Below are 13389 nucleotides of genomic sequence, written 5' to 3'. Positions count from 1 at the left end.
CAAATATTTAAATCTGATCAGCACTGATGCTTTCAAAGGAAAATAGTCCTGGCCCCAGACCTCGTCTTCCCTGACATACTAGGTCTAGGCAATCAAATGAATGAAAATGTCAGGAAGAGACATAATTGAATCCAACTAGTGACTGCACAGCCAAACCTTATTAAATAAGGTAACAGGCAAGACGACCCTGGAAACCCATTACCCTAACTCAGTTATTCCCCTTTGCCCGCAGAGGGTCTTAAGCCAGGGGAGAGCTGGAAACAACAGACTTGAGCATGACCAACTGTAAAACACCTAACCCATAAGAAAGTATATATTCAAATTATTCTTCTCTTTTTCCAGCTTTATGGAGATATAATTGAAATATAATGCTCTACAAGTCTAAGGTGTACAACGTGATGACCTGATACACTTGAATGTTGTTGCAAAATGACCACCTTATCAACAAGAAACACCTCCATCACATCACATAGTTACCATTGTGTGTGTGAGAGAGAGGAGAACATCTAAAATTTACTCTCTTAGCAACTTTCAAGTACACCACACAGTATAAGTAACTACAGTCACCATGCTGTATACTGGATCCAGAACTCGCCCATCTTTTAACTGGAAATTTTTTACCCTTTGACCAGTACTTCCCCATTTCTTCCACCACCTTCCACCCCTAGTTTCTGGCACCCATTTTAAAATGTAAATATACTATTGCTACCTATGCAAAGATAACATGTTCAGCTATCTTTACAAATCTCTGTCAGTTGGCATGCTTTCAATGTTTCAGAATCCAGTATAATGTTTACCTGTGAAGAGTTTTTTCATAAACTTTATGGCACATAAAATCAACTTAAATTTCTTCATCTTATGGAATTTCAGTTCCACAGTGGGCTGACAGTGTTCTCACAGGGAAAAAAAGAACTAGAGTTGCTGGCAGTTTGTCTTCTTTTTAATCTAGAAAGCAACAATACAACTCATGGTTAACATCTTTTTTAATTAGTAAATTATATACTAACTCATACACAAGCCTGAGTCAACAGACAAGCCTTTATTTTCTGCACCATGCAATTCTCTCCAACCATTACAGAAACTGCTTATTCCTGGATGTCTCAAAAGCTTCCTAAACACAGGGAATTTGGACAATTACAAAAGGTTTTTGTAATGGAGTCCCTTCTGCAAATCAATATTAAATCAGTATCTGACTTGGAAAGAGGCACAGACCAGAAAGTCATTTGTTTTAAAGGAGTCTTAAGAAAACTGCATAAAAAACAAAATGCCTTTAATATCCTCCTAATAAATCAAAACAAGAGATAGCTTGTATAATAGTAAACGTAACTTTGAGAAAATTTATATCATTTTTTAAAGGAATTAAACATGGATATTGTTTTGAGAACCACTAATTTTGTAATTTACCTCTTTAGTATCATTTCTTTTCTTTAATCCTCTAAACTCTGAAAACTATAGTAAATGATACATCTGAATGCTAACAAATATATGAAATTGAGTAAGCCAATATTTTAAGAATTATTTGAGACATTAAACTTTAAACTCAGATATTAGTGAAATTAACCCAACCTGCAAATTCACATATTAATCTCCCCCCAAAAATATGTTTGATTATTGAAAATGTCCTAGCTTTAGAGAATTAAAAGGTACATAAGAGGGTAAAGTCTTTAACAGGTAGCTTTAAAATGTGGAGCATGAAATTTACCTTGTTACATGTTAAAAACTTTATGGCTCTTGTGTAGCCTTTAATTCTGTCAGCATTTTCCTGAAATTCAAAATAATTACAATGTCTTAAGTTCAAGATAACATTTTAGGTTACAATTAAAAGCATTGGTTCATTTTTTATTCTGCCTCTGACTTAGCCTAGCTACAAATCTGGACACTAATAGGAGAAAAATACTAAAACATCTTAAAAACTTTTTGAAAGGTTCTTTTTTCTTCTTTTAAGAAATAAACTGTACTCAATGACCTGTTGGGTAAATTAAAAAAACATTTAAGACATGGGAAAATTCATTTAATCAAAATGTTTTCTATCTTAATAATGATATTTAAAATCCTTTCAATATTATGCGGCTTTTTCTTTTCCTTTTTAAGGTATAAAGTTTCTCTTCCTGGTTTTGGAATCAATGAACAAATACAGGGCTATGAACTTGGTATGGACACAGTCAGATCCTTTAAAACATTTTTTTCTGTTTCCTTTTTTAAGTTTCCTGTTGGTCTGACACATTGTGTTCTCACATCCTTTTGAAACCATGTGAGAAAGTAATCAAGTGCATCTCTCTGTCCCCAGATATGCAATGTTTATTAACTGATTGAAATACTGAGAGGTCACCACAACTTGTTATATATGGTCATTCAACCACACAGAGCAAGTGAGGAGACCAGGACACAGGAAACACCCGTAGAAAAGGACAATGAATAATGGGCAGTTTAATTTTTCTCAAAACACAGAAATATAAAACAGTAGCAACAAGCTACTATAATGATGGGGGAAAAAATGAAAACGGTGACAGATTTTACTTTGGGAGGCTCCAAAATCACTGCAGACGGTGACTGCAGCCATAAAATTAAAAGACACTTGCTCCTTGGAGGGAAAGGTCTGGCCATTGCTATTTAAGACTGGCTCCCTGCAAAGAGGTAGGAGGCACAGGGCTTGTGTCTCAAAAATGCTTTTTTTTTTAAAGTACTGAATTTGCACATTGTAGAACTACTTCCAGTAAAAGCGATGAAGAATCTTCAGACAACATTGCCTTCCAAAGAGTGTTCCTCCTCAGGAATTTAGATGTGCAAACACAGAACACATACTTGAGGATTTAGCTCCATCTACAGGAAGCGGGAAGTAAAACAAATTCTTTGTAAACAAAGCTCACAGCCTGCACCCAAATATTAAGACTGTTTTTGCTTCTGATAAAGGATGTTTTTCCACTGAGAACGTTCAAGAGCAGAAAAGAAAGTGAGAAGAGGAGCTACGTGCGTAACAGGGGCATTGAATGGACTTTCAGTTCAGTTCAGTAGCTCAGTCGTGTCCGACTCTTTGCGACCCCAGAGACTGCATCACGCCAGGCCTCCCTGTCCATCACCAACTCTGTGTTTAGTGCCTATGAAAATAACAACAGAAGGATAAGACCCCCTCCAGACAGGGGAACCTTGAAGATTATATCTAGGTTACTCATCGCCTAAGAGAAAACACACACTAATCACCCCTTCCTCCAGGCAGGCCATAAATTTTTCTGTATCAATCAGAGTGTAACCTCAGGTTTATTGATTATTAGCTAATTGTTTGACTGTTTGAGCACATGAGCACGTAGCATGTGAATGATGGGGGTATTGGGATTGTATTTTCCTTGGTTTATGTAAGTCTCAAGGAATTTGGAGTGGTGGGTTCAGACACGTACACATGGGGTATAAAAGATTTTCACGAATGCTGGTCGGGGTCCTTGGCTAAGAGGAGATTCTGCCTTGGAACCGCCGGTGTAATAAACTGCACTCCACTGTCTGCATTGTCCTTCTGAGTGAGTTTGTTTCCCGGAACACGTGGCTACAACAACACGAGGGGACTTTAATTTTGTTTTGTCTTTCCTTAGTACATTAAAAAAAGAAAAGTAGGTTCATCCTCGGTTTTAAAAGAATGAAGTGAAGTCGCTCAGTCGTGTCTAACTCTTTGCAAGCCTGTGGACTGTAGCCCACCACGCTCCTCTGTCCATGGGATTCTCCAGGCAAGAGTACTAGAGTGGGTTGCCATTTCCTTCTCCAGGGGATCTTCCCGACCCAGGGATCGAACCCAGGTCTCCTGCATTGCAGACAGACTCTTTAACCTCTGAGCCATGAAAAGGACCATTCTGTAGCGGCAATGTTGATGGTGAGGTATAAGAATTTGTGGAGCTGAGGGTATATGGGAAATCTCTATCTTCTTCTCAATTTAGTTGCAAAACTGAAACTGCTTTTAAATATATTATCTTTTAAAACAAAAAGAACCTCAGGTGGAGCCCATTCAAAGCAAGAAGTATTCATCCTTACATCAGGCTTAGGAAAATATGGTTCTTTTCGATGTTCTCTGTCCTTAATTATGGGAGGATGTATTGACCATATGATCAAATTCTGCATCATCAGGTGGCAAGTAAAATACCATTTAGTCAAACATTAACGTGTTTTTCAGGACCACAAATAGTTTATCTTCAGTTGGCTTTGACATTAGTAGGGGGTCTCTGGGCAGTTTAATTTTTAGGACCAGAGAAAGTTTTAAAATAACAGCAAATACTCATTAACTTATTTAGTCACTTTAGGAGTGACTTGTGTATAGTAATAACCTTTACTCTCATGAGACCTAAACAAGGGAGGTATTTTAATCTCTATTTTGCATATGAAAATACTGAAGAATATAGAGATTGAGTTACATCCCCAAAGTCACAGAGCCTGTACGACAGAAACAGGATCTTAACCCCGGAAATTTATTCCAGAACTGATGACCTCAAACCCTACAGTATATTTTGCCGCTCAGCAAAGACCATCTAATATTTCAGTGTTTCAACTAAACCAAACATTCTTTGATATAAAATTATAGTCACACATCTATTTTTTATAGGTTAGTATTTATATCCTGATTGATTTAGGATCACCTAAATGTCATCAATGCTAAGAAAGAGCTGCCAACTGTTCTATTTAGAAAATCAATAATTATGGAACTGGATTCATGACTCTCCAAGTAAGCTTTGTCATCAAGTACCAAATGAAATTTCATCAGGAAGTATTATGGAAAAATATAAGGCATTAATTTATGTAAATCAAAACATGAGCTTGCAAACTATCATATTTATTATTAGAAACACAGGCAGCTTTGACCATTTCTCATCTATAAAGTCCGTATTTGAATGATGTTTTATCTAAAAGTCTATAAAGACACTGGAATACTGAAATGGAGAAAAATGGGTCTGAGAACAATTTTCAGTCGGCTTTTAGTTGTGTCAGATGCATAGGTATAATGTGGCCGTTATAATTACTGGAGCACTGCTTGCCATCTCACACGCATGGATTCAAAGTTGGGATGTGTTAGGTAGGTAGAACAGGGAGAAGGAGTCCAAGATGGTGGTGGCTACAAGACAAGGAAAGGAAAAGCCCGCGAAAATGAAACAAAAGAAGATCCGGGGACAGGAGTGAGGACCTCGGGTAAAACAAACGACACTCCTGGCTGGCCCAATTCACACAGGACAGGCCCAGGGAGAGATAAACGTACAAATAGAGGAGCCAAAGCCAGCTCTTTCTCTCCCCCACGCACTGGGGCGCTCTTCTCCTCGTGTCTTTAGATCCACAGGCCATCACGCCTCGAAGATGGATTTCCCTGCTATCTTCTAAATAAAATAGAGCTGTAACACTGATTTATCTAAGAGCTATAACATGGTCCATTCGAGACCTGAGAGCTATAACATGGTCTATCCAAGACCTGAGAGCTGTGACGTGCCGAGGGGGCTTTAATGTCCGTCAGCCCAAATCTTTGTTGTGACCAGACAAAGAACCGAGGAACATGCACTCGCGTGACAGGATGCCAGTGCCAGGAAACAGAGAAGCCCGAGTTGTACTGCACTTCATGTTTGCTAGCACCTATTGTTCCCTCCAAGGCCCACAGGACAGGATTGAGACTGGGTGCGCACGGAAGATGTGGCATTGGGAGAAAGCAATCTCTGATGTAAACCTTCAGTTAAAATATGCCTCTTTGAAAATGCTGTATGACAGGGAGCCCAGCCCCGTGCTCTGTGAAGACCTAGAGGGGTGGGATGGAAAGGAGGGAGGCCCAAGAGAGAGAAAAGGATATATATACACACAAACATATATGTATGTGTATATATACTTATGTCAGATTCACATCATTGTAAAGCAGAAACCAACACAACATTGTAAAGAAGTTATCCTCCAATTTAAAAACAATACAATTTTTTTTAAAAAAAGCATTTAAGAAACACCTCTGAGCTGGGCTTAAATTACCCAGATCCTAGCTTCTGTGGTCCTTTGGTTGTAGCCATGTTTTCCAAGAAACAAACTCACTCAGAAGGACAATGCAGATGGTGGAGAGCAGTTTATTACACAGGTGGGCCCAAGGCAGAGTCTCCTCTTAGCCAAGGACCCTGACCAGTTTTTGTGAAAACCTTATATACCCTAAGTTTATGTGCCCAAACCCACCTCCCCAAATTCCCTGAAACTAATCTGAACGAAGGAAAAAGGATACAATCAAAGTTAACCCGTAATTCATATGCCTTGAAGAAACACAAGCTGGAATCAAGATTGCCGGGAGAAATATCAATAACCTCAGATATGCAGATGACACCACCATTATGGCAGAAAGTGAAGAGGAACTCAAAAGCCTCTTGCTGAAAGTGAAAGTGGAGAGTGAAAAAGTTGGCTTAAAGCTCAACATTCAGAAAATGAAGATCATGGCATCTGGTCCCATCACTTCATGGGATATAGATGAGGAAACAGTGGAAACAGTGGCAGACTTCATTTTTTTGGGCTCCAAAATCACTGCAGATGGTGACTGCAGCCATGAAATTAAAAGACGCTTACTCCTTGGAAGAAAAGTTATGACCAACCTAGACAGTATATTCAAAAGCAGAGACATTACTTTGCTGACTAAGGTCCGTCTAGTCAAAGCTATGGTTTTTCCTGTGGTCATGTATGGATGTGAGAGTTGGACTGTGAAGGCTGAGCACCGAAGAATTGATGCTTTTGAACTGTGGTGTTGGAGAAGACTCTTGAGAGTCCCTTGGACTGCAAGGAGATCCAACCAATCCATTCTGAAGGAGATCAGCCCTGGGATTTCCTTGGAGGGAATGATGCTGAAGCTGAAACTTCTTTTAGTTCCTCTTCACTTTCTGCCATAAGGGTGGTGTCATCATCTGCATATCTGAGGTTATTGATATTTCTCCCGGCAATCTTGATTCCAGCTTGTGTTTCTTCAAGGCATATGAATTACGGGTTAACTTTGATTGCATCCCTTTTCCTTTGTTCAGATTAGTTTCAGTACTTTGGCCACCTCATGCAAAGAGTTGACTCACTGGAAAAGACTCTGATGCTGGGAGGGATTGGGGGCAGGAGGAGAAGGGGATGACAGAGGATGAGATGGCTGGATAGCATCACTGACTCAATGGACGTGAGTCTGAGTGAACTCTGGGAGTTGGTGATGGACAGGGAGGCCTGGCATGCTGCGATTCATGGGGTCGCAAAGAGTCAGACACGACTGAGCGACTGAACTGAACTGAACTGAAGCCTAGGTAGTTAACAGTGGACAATTATCAATAAGCCTGTGGTCATACCCCAATAAGCATAATAGAATGTATGATTCTATCCGGTTCCACAGATAATTAGGGTATTCTTTTAGGTGATGGAGAGCCCTGGGGCTCTTCCTTCTGGGGGCCTGGTTTTCCAGTTGGTATGTCTTTTCCATAGATACTGGGCATATAGCTCAAAGTCCACAGTCCAGCCCAAGATGGAGTTCTGCTTTCAAGAGAGAGCCTGTTCTGCTTCTTCCTTCACTTCCTCCTTCCCTCCCATCCTTATTTTTTTCTTTTTTCCTCTTTGCATTTTCATTTGGAACATTTCAGCTGATGCACCTTCAAGCTCAGTGATTCTTTCCCTGTCTGTGTCTAATCTAATCACAAGCCCATGGGATAGTTCCCACCTCCCTGCTTGCATCATTCATTCCTTCTTCTGTGCTGTCTACCTTTTCCATTAGAGCTTAATTGTAGTGAATTCAAAGCATTCCAGAATCTGTCCCATAGCTAAGTATATCTCTGATGCTCATTTTGTCTTTCCAGACTGTAATTTTCCTTCCTTTTAGCACACCGTGTGATTTTTTTTTTTTTAATTGAAAGCCAGACATGATGTGCTGGGTAATAGGAACCAAGCTAAAGAGATCTTCCCTATGGGGTTCAGGCTGTTGTAGCTGTACATGCCAGAGACGTCAAAGTCCTCTACTTCTGTCAGTTTTTCTCCCCTGCTGTCTTCGTGGCTCCCCTAGAATTCTTCCTTAGATAGAGTCTGAGCTCGCTACAATCTACTGCTACCATTCAGGAGCCCCCCTGATGAGACTGTGGGGGCAGGGATGTGCTCTGTTACATTCGGGTTAAACCCTAGTCTCTTGCTGGGCCTGTGTCCATAGGCTGTGACTTTCACACATGCTGCTCAGCTTCTGGAAGAGGGGGCTGGAGTCAGGGCAGCTGGCTTCCCCCAAGGGGGAAAAGGCCCTGGAACAATCTGCTCCCCACAGAACAGGCTTCTTTTCTTGAGAACACTTGAGTGTCTTTCTCAAACACCCTTCTCCCCACCAGAGCCACAAGGGGCTCTTCCTCGGCTCTTCACTTCCTCTTTTCCTGGAGGAAAAGCCCTTTTCTGTGGTCTCCATCAACTTCTCATTCTCAAGCTAGTCCACCCTCTGCTTCCAGAAATTCAACAAAAATATAATTTAAGTATCGCTACCAGTTTATGGTTCCAGAGGGTTCTATTCCAGGTAAGCAGGTCTGAGCTCTCATTCTCCAAGTTCACCTTTTTCTTCAGAGTTTGGAGTGGTACCTACACCTGAGACTTCATCAAGTTTTTTGGGGTTTTTTTTTCCAGTTAGTTCATCTTTTTTCCTGATCTGAAGATGCTAATGACAACTTTCAAGCTCTTCACTTGTCCGAGTTGAAGCTATAAGTCTCTGCCTGTTTCCCAATGTGTCTTTCTACCAACGTCTCCCCATCTTGACAGCTGCATCTCCAGATCTGGACAGCTAGCGGGAATCTGGTCTTGTAATTGGTCTCTGATTTCTTCATGTGTGTCAACTACAAATTGGCACTTGCCAAGAGCATCTGCCACTGAGTGAATAATAACGAGGGCATTTTTAATCCACTTCTGGAGATTGAACCCTGTGTTGCTGCAGCTGCCAACCTTCAACACCCCCAGAAGGGAATTCAGGGTGGAGAGTGAGGAAATTTGTGCTCCAGGGAAACTGGTGGAACAGGTCTTTAGTTACATATTTTGAGGGACTGCTTTCATTATCTCAATCCTTGTATCTATTCATATCTAGAAAATCACTAAATCCCTTAATGGTGACATCAGCTCCTCGTGACTAATAGAAAACCTTTCGTAAAGTAAGTGCTTGCTTGCATTGAACTCCTCCTTCACCAAAATCTTACATATCGACCTTCCTCCACTACCTCTTTGGAGCAGTCTCTCCAACCTATCTGAGGTACTGTCTCCCAGGCTGCAGTCCTCATTTTGCCCCAAATAAAACAACTCACAACTTTCAAGTTGTGTGTTTTTTTTTCAGTTGACGTGAAATCACAGCCCTGAGGGAACACTGCTGTTGAGGAAAGCTAAGAGGTAGAAAGACTCATATCATTGATATTTTTATCATTTAACTAAATAGTTAATAAATAATTTTATGTGATTAAAAAAATCATTATCCAGCAGCTCTGGCAAAATTTCCAAAACATTTATTTTGTAGGCAAGTTAAACATATTCAAGGGTATTGATTGAAACTACCAGACAAAGAGATCTGGAAGATGTTCTTTAAAATTCAACATTTGAAAAGAAAAAAAAAAAAACCAAACAAAGAAAAATACTCTGTATTCTGACATTGCCCTAAGAGATTAGGCATGTATATATGCATGTGCATTTCAGAAACCCTTATTAAGATTTTAATTTGCTATCAAGGACAACTTGTCATATGAAGAGGAAACTATTTTATGATTCATTTGCCAAGTGTGACTGTGACAGCCAAGATTAATTTAATCAGGGCTTTTATACATTAGTATTCAAAAGGAATCTAAGGCAGAGAGAAGTGCCTGGTTTTGTTTTATTTTAATAATGAAGGAAATGTGTGCTGTTCTCTGTTTTGATGATTACAATGAGCTGGTGGAGCAAATGGTTTCATAGTTAAACACAAATTTGTGTGTGTGGATTGTGTTTAGGAATGAAAGCTACTTCAAGCTGTATTTCAACCCTTTTAGACAAGTGCTCAAATGACACAGGGTCATAAAAAGCAGGGGCTGTAACATTTACTCTGGAAAATAAATGTTTACCTCGAGCAGCAATTGACATTTCTAGCTCATTATGTGAATGTCAAGCACGGTTTCAAGTCCCTCTCCCAGCACCAATGCGAGTACCTTGGCTTTGGGCCTCGGGCCAATGTCAGACTGTCACCTTGATTTTAAAGTGGCTTACCTTTACTTCCTAGAATTCATATTCATGTCAGGAACATGATCTCCACATTCATAATGAGCGATGCATGTTCAGAGAGGAAATAAATCCTCAGGAACCATGGAAACAGGAAGAGCTGCACACGTGGGTGGCCCTCATTGCATGGCACCCCATCAAGAGGGGTGTGCTATGAGGTTTAACCCACCCCGCTGAAACCAGGAGGCCTCCTGGACCACAAGGGGCTGCTCAAAGCCTCCATCCTCAACCTGACCTCTGACTCACACTGCGCCTATCACCTCTAGGCACTATGGTTACTGTTGCTAGTGGTGATGCAGCCAGAGACCTAAGCTAGCACAGGAGCTCCGTCCTTTCCATCACCTCCTTCCTCTTCTCCTGTTCTTTTTTTTTTTTTTTTTTGCCAAACACACCTAATCCATGGCCATTGTAAGTAAAATCCTTGAATCCTCTGCTTTTGTTTCCATTTTACTAATGCAAAGTTTTCCTATTTTCTTGTCTTAACTGCAACAACAATAGCACCAGAAAAACCTTCATTCTGATGTTTCTACCTATTTTTTCTTTCTCTCAATGTAAGTCTATGGGGAAAATCACACACACTTCATTTCTTTTTTTACTTGTTCAGTTACTGAGTCATACATGATTCTCTGCGAACCCATGAACGGCAGTGCCCCCTGTCCTTCATTATCTTCTGGAGTTTGCTCAGACTCATGTCTATTGAGCCAGTGATGCTATCTAACCATTTCATCCTCTGTCGCCCCTTTCTCCTCTTGCCCTCAGTCTTTCCCAGCATCAGGGTCTTTTCCAATGAGTTGGCTCTTCACATCAGGTGGCCAAAGTATTGGAGCTTCAGCTTTAGCATCAGTCCTTTCAATGAATATTTTAGGGTTGGTTTCCTTTAGGATTAACTGGTTTGTTTTCCTTGATGTTCAAGGGACTCTAAAGAGTCTCTAGTACAATTTGAAAGCATCAGTTTTCTGGTGCTCAGCCTTCTTTATGGTCCAACTCTCACATCCATACATGACTACTGCAAAAACCATAGCTTTAACTATATTAGTAACTTTAATGATTACTACTGAGAGTTTATCATATGCCAAGAATTCCACAAGCTTGCTAAATTTTTAATTATAGACAGCCCCATTCAGTCTGGTTCAGTTCAGTTCAGTCGCTCAGTCGTGTATGACTCTTTCTGACCCCATGCATCGCAGCACACCAGGCCTCCCTGTCTATAACCAACTCCTGGAGTTCACTCACATTTATGTCCATCGAGTCAGTGATGCCATCCAACCATCTCATCCTCTGTTGTCCCCTTCTCCTCCTGCCCCCAATCCCTCCCAGCATCAGAGTCTTTTCTAGTGAGTCAACTCTTTGCATGAGGTGGCCAAAGTACTGGAGTTTCAGCTTTAGTATCATTCCTTCCAAAGAAATCCCAGGGCTGATCTCCTTCAGAATGGACTGGTTGGATCTCCTTGCAGTCCAAGGGACTCTCAAGAGTCTTCTCCAACACCACAGTTCAAAAGCATCAATTCTTCGGTGCTCAGCCTTCTTCACAGTCCAACTCTCACATCCATACATGACCACAGGAAAAACCATAGCCTTGACTAGACGGACCTTAGTTAACTAGTCTGTGCCATGCATTTAGCATTTCCATAACATTCCAGTATTATTATTGTATGTAAGTACATACAGTCTGACTCCTCAACTACATGTAAGCCTCTTATAGTTAACTATTGTGTCCTACTATCTATAACAAAGGTCTATATAGTCAAAGCTATGGTTTTTCCAGTAGTAATGTATGGATGTGAAACTTGGGCCATAAAGAAGGCTGAGCACTAAAGAATTGATGCTTTTGAACTGCAGTGTTGGAGAAGATTCTTGAGAGTCCCTTGGACTGCAAGGAGATCAAACCAGGAAATTCTAAAGGAAATCAACCCTGAATTTTCAATTGAAGGACTGATGCTGAAGCTGAAGCTCCAATACTTTGGCCACCTGATGTGAAGAGCCAACTCACTGGAAAAGACGGTGATGCTGGGAAAGATTGAGGGCAGGAGAAAGGGGTGACAGGATGAGATGGTTGGGTGGCATCATCAACTCAATGGACATGAGTTTGAGCAAGCTCTGGGAGACAGTGTAAGACAGGGAAGCCTGGCGTGCTGCAGTCCATGGGGTTGCAAAGAATTGGAAAGGACTTAATGACTGAACAACAACATTGTGTATGATTATAATAACAAAAATGACAGAAAAATAAGGTTTAAAGTCAAAGAAACAGATCCAGCATGGAGTCAAAATAGACTCTCCTCTATTCCAATATTATTACCTTGCTTGAAATATTTGTTTTAAATGAAAAGACATGATGTGTGTAGCGTGGTGAAGGACTGGAGCAGTGGGGAGGGGTCCTTTCCTGTGTAAACTCTCTGAACAAGAAATATCCAGTGTGCAGCCCTTAATTAAAAGAGCATTTCATAATGTTAAAAATAGCTAATTCTTATTTAGAGTTCAGGCTGTAGGTCTAAAAGGAAGAACCATAATTTTTTTTTAAGCTACAAGAAATATCAAGGTTTTCTCCATTACTACTGATAATTGGGTTGTGTATTAAAATTGAGGAATGAGTTTCATAAAAATGTTTTTTGTTCATTGTTTATTATTACATTATATATTCTAATAGAATATACCAAAGACCCATTTTACTATAAGTTCACACTTCAGATTTTTTGCATATTGTATATCACATATTTCTTAATTTTTAGGTATTCAAATACATGAACATATATAATCTATCCCTGAACTACAGTTTGATGTGAAAAATTATACACCTCACATTTTATTCTTTTTTGGTGTTTCTTTTTCTTTTCTTTTTTTGGTGGGGGGTGAGTTTCTTGTAAAGCTAAATTTTTGCACTGATTTTATCTTACCTGAATTACAACATCCATTTTCGGGGGGCCACACTACACAACATATGGACTCTTAGTTCCCCAAGCAGGCTTTGACCCATGCCCTCTGCAATGGAAGTGCAGAGTCTTAAACACTGGACTACCAGGCTGGTCCCTATAATAAAGTGTTTTTTAAGATGTTTACCTAAGATGTTATGGAAAATTCGGATGAACTTTGGGGCCAACCCAATAAGTTCACTGGAAAAATCCCAGTTTTTTGCAGTGTTGCCATCCTAACATGCACAGCATTGTTTTTGCTAGTAGATGACAACCAATAAAG

This window comes from Budorcas taxicolor, chromosome 13 (genome assembly GCF_023091745.1).
Source record: "Budorcas taxicolor isolate Tak-1 chromosome 13, Takin1.1, whole genome shotgun sequence".
Taxonomy (NCBI): domain Eukaryota; kingdom Metazoa; phylum Chordata; class Mammalia; order Artiodactyla; family Bovidae; genus Budorcas; species Budorcas taxicolor.
The sequence above is the reverse complement of the archived record's forward strand: the minus strand, read 5'-3'. Positions refer to the sequence as shown.